This window comes from Rhagoletis pomonella, unplaced genomic scaffold (genome assembly GCF_013731165.1).
Source record: "Rhagoletis pomonella isolate Grant_MI unplaced genomic scaffold, Rhpom_1.0 Rhpom_scaffold_00012, whole genome shotgun sequence".
NCBI classification, from domain to species: Eukaryota; Metazoa; Arthropoda; class Insecta; order Diptera; family Tephritidae; genus Rhagoletis; species Rhagoletis pomonella.
Window position 1 is genome coordinate 18,308,138 of NW_023458566.1, and position 4,110 is coordinate 18,312,247.

Genomic DNA, 4,110 nt, shown 5'->3' on the forward strand with positions numbered 1-4,110 from the left:
TAAGTTGGAGGTATTCATTAGGTCCATTAGAACTTTGGTATTAATATTCGTACAATAAATGTCTCTACAAATGCATACATGTGTGGGTACATAGTGTATGCTTTGATCCTTAGTTCCGAACTTTCTGTCGACTTTCCAGATTGGCTAAGAAAAAGTGATAAAAAACATACAAAATTAATTAAATGTGCTTATACTATGATATTTGTTCATACATCGCACTACTTAAATTATGTGTTCATATCTATGTACATTAGACTGCATCACTCCCCATACAAAAAAAAAAAATCGGTACTGTTTTTCCATTGGAATAATAAAATCTATTATATTTTAAGACGTCCACCAAAATATTTCGGAAAAATATTAAGATTTAAGCGAGCTGGACCGATTTGAAAATAGGTACCCCCAAAATTGAAGTTTTTTATGAATAAAAATAGTTTCTTAAAGATTTTTTTTTGAAAAAAACCCCCTCAAAATGACAAAACGGTTTAAGCTTAAAAAATTTACCTAAAAAGATTTTAAAAAAAGTAAAAAAAAATATTTTGAGCGGAATCGTAATAATGAGATTTTTGATACTGTTTTTTAATTTTTTTCAAAGATTGGTATAAGAAAAACTTGAATAACTGAACCTAAACTATTCCGATTTAGACTTGTGAGGTATCATTGGAAAGGTATTTTCTCACTTTTTTATTTCTTTGCTAATAAACTTATTCAAAGGATGAAAGCGAAAGGTATGATGAAAAAGCGTCATTCCAAGTTGAATTAAGAATTGGTATTTGAAAAAAAGGGACACAAATGACCTTTTTTGCACACAAATAAAAATAGTGGGAAAATACCTTTCTACCGAGATGCCATAAGTCTAAATCAGAATAGTTTTGGCCCAGTAAGTTTTTCGTAAATCAATCTTTGGAAAAAACAGCATTAAAAATCTCATTATTACGATTCTGTTAAAAAGATTTTTAAATATTTTTACGCTGATTTCTTAAGCCTAATCTGTTTTGTCATCTGAGGAGACTTTTTTTCAAAAAGTTCTTTAAGAAACTATTTTCATTCATAAAAACTCCATTTTTGGAGGTACATATTTTCAAATCGGTTCAGCTCGCCTAAATCTTAATATTTTCCGAAATATTTTGATGGACGTCTTAAAATATAATAAATTTTGTAATCCCGACGGTAAAACCACAACTTTTTTTCGTGATGCAGTCTAATGTACATATATAAAACTTATAAGTAAGTATGTTCTTATCCTATCCGTTCAACAAGCATTTGTAATGACTTGGGGCATCTTAAATTGAGATGTTGTAGGCTATGCTCAAATGTTGTAGTTGTAATTTTTGGAGCTTCACGAAAACGCTTATTGCACGAGAACTAGTGAAGCGATTTCAAAGAGAGGTACGGCGTTTCAAAGACAAAATTCCAAACCTATCGACACATACATTTCTTTAAGTAACCGATTCGGTGTCTGTCCTAGAAATAACGGTAAATATTGGCTTATTTTGGGGTCAATATTGAGCCTTTAAAGAGCTATAACAACTTATGATTTGTACATACATATGTATTTCATTTTCGGTATATAGGTTCTCCGGAGCCATTGAAATATTATCGTGCACAAACTTTATATAAATTCAACCAAATCGAGGCAAAATAGACAAAAAATTTTTGAAAAAATTTGCAAATTTTTTTTAGTTACCAAAATTGCCGAAACCCGCTCGAATGATTTTGTTTTTGTTTTCCTTAATCAAAAATTCAAGGCTTTTCCTTTCGCTTGATATATGTGAAGTATTGGTTGATATCTTCTAAGTATGTTTATTTTATTCAAATATATGGGCACAAATGATTTTCCATACAAAATCACTTCGTCATCATTTGGGAAGCACGTGCTTGCGCTGGAAGTGAGAGGAGGAGACAAAAAGTATGTGTGTGTAGGTATTTCGGCTTTTGAGTAACAGATGGCGCAATATTTACAACCTAATCTCCTATGTATGTAAATACATACATATGTACATATTTTGATTTAAGTTTGTGGATGTATTTTTCTTTTAGTCGATAATCTATGTATGTATGTATGTACATATGTATATCTGTGTTCGTATGGAACAGTAGCTTATGTCGAAAGGCTGGCTTTAGTATAATGCGGCATTCCCAGCACACGATTGCGAATGGCTCACTGGCGCCGAGCCGTTGATAAACTTTTGGCAAATAAACGTGCATAAATATTTCCGATACTAGCAAGTCAATATTCTTATTAAGTCTAATCAAAAAATTTTTTGTCGTTTAAAGAATGAAGGGAATGCCGCATTATACTAAAGCCAGCTTGCCGACATAAGCTACTATTCCATACGAACACAGATATATGAACGCATAATACGCGAAAACTTTTTCGTCATATCAGATCTGTACCGTTCGTTCGATTTTATAAAATGTGGTATCAAATTAAAGGGCCAAGGCCTGTGGACTTCTTCTTTTTTTTTTTTAAAGAGTTGCCACCTGATAAAAAGAATGAAATTCAAATTATTTTTAAGTTAAATCAATTATTACACTATGAGTTTCGATCGAAATGGTTTTGAAAGGGCTTTATTTCTTAATTGTTTGTAGGAGGGTTGCCACCTGTTTCAAAAAGCAAATTCGGTTTAAATAAAGGCAGAAAACTGATATGTATATCCTGATATGGATGTCAGACGAAAGAGGTTGTGGTTTGAAAATATTTTGCAGAGGGTTGCCACTTGTTACAAAGTTAGATTCAATATAAGCAATAGGTTAAATAAATTACTTCAATGTGAATATAAAGCAAAATTGCTTTGAAGAAACTTTATTTTCAAACTACATGTAGGAGCGTTGCCACCTGATTTTATAATTAAATTGAAATTGAATTAAGAGGATTAGATAATTTAAATATGTATCACAATACAAGTGCCAGACGAAAAAGGTTTAACGAGGTTTTGGTTTAAAAATAATTTGAACAGGATTGCCATTAGTTAGTTAAATTAAATTATACGAAATATTGAAATATTGGCGTCAAAGAAAGGGCAAATAAGAAAAATTTAGTTTCAGCCCGTAGTATAATTTATAGTATTGTACTATTTTTCCGGTCGGCGTTGGAAAAATATAGTACATAAAAATACTATATTTCTTCAATTATAAATATGAATATGTTTAGGTAATTTGCACGTAAAAATGTGTATTAAAATGGATTGCCTTTATACTGAAATAAAGATATTAAATGAAATATTCTTTAAAGTGAAAGGTATTTGTGAGTTTAAATTCAAAAAAGAAAACAAAGAATTAACAAATTTACTTAAAACTATTTCATTTCTACTCTCTATTCCAACAACTTCGGCATTCACAGGAAACAATTTTCCATCACTTAAAAATCGCGTTTACTTTTTCTTTTAAATAAAATACTATATATATTTGAAGTGTACTATATTTTTTCTAATTTTTTGAAAAAGTGCTATAAATATATTAGAAAATGTTGACAACCCTAGTTTCTACCTGTGTAAAAGGTTAAACTCAAATTATTTAATAAGTCAAATGAATTATTAAAGTATGGGTACGAATTGACATTCGTTAAAAATGTTTTTTTCATAATTTTATTTCAGGGGGTTGCCATATGTTTTAGAAATTAAATTCAACTTGAATTAAAGGAATTAGATATACAATTTAAATATGTATCGCAATATGTGTGTCAGCTGAAAAGGCTTTAACAAGGGTTTGGTTTTAAAATATTTTGAATAGGGTTGCCACCTGTTTTAAAATTAGAATTAAATTTAATTGAGTATGAAAATATGACGTGAAAAGAAGGTGGTAAGATATCCTTAGGTGAAATAATAATAATATTAAAGAGGGTTGCCACCTGTTTAAAAAGGTAAACTCAAATAATTAAAGAGTGAAAGCAGTTATTAACAATATGGGTATCAAATCAAAAAAGGTTTAAAAAGGCTTTATTTCTGAACTGTATTAAGGAGCGTTGTCAAGTATTTAAAAAATAAAGTTTAACTTAATTCATCATCAGGCACATGAAATATGTAGGTATCACAATAACAGACGCAAGCTGATGTTACATATGATTGAAGTTGATGTGGATGTGCAGGAGGAAATCGCAATGTTCGAACC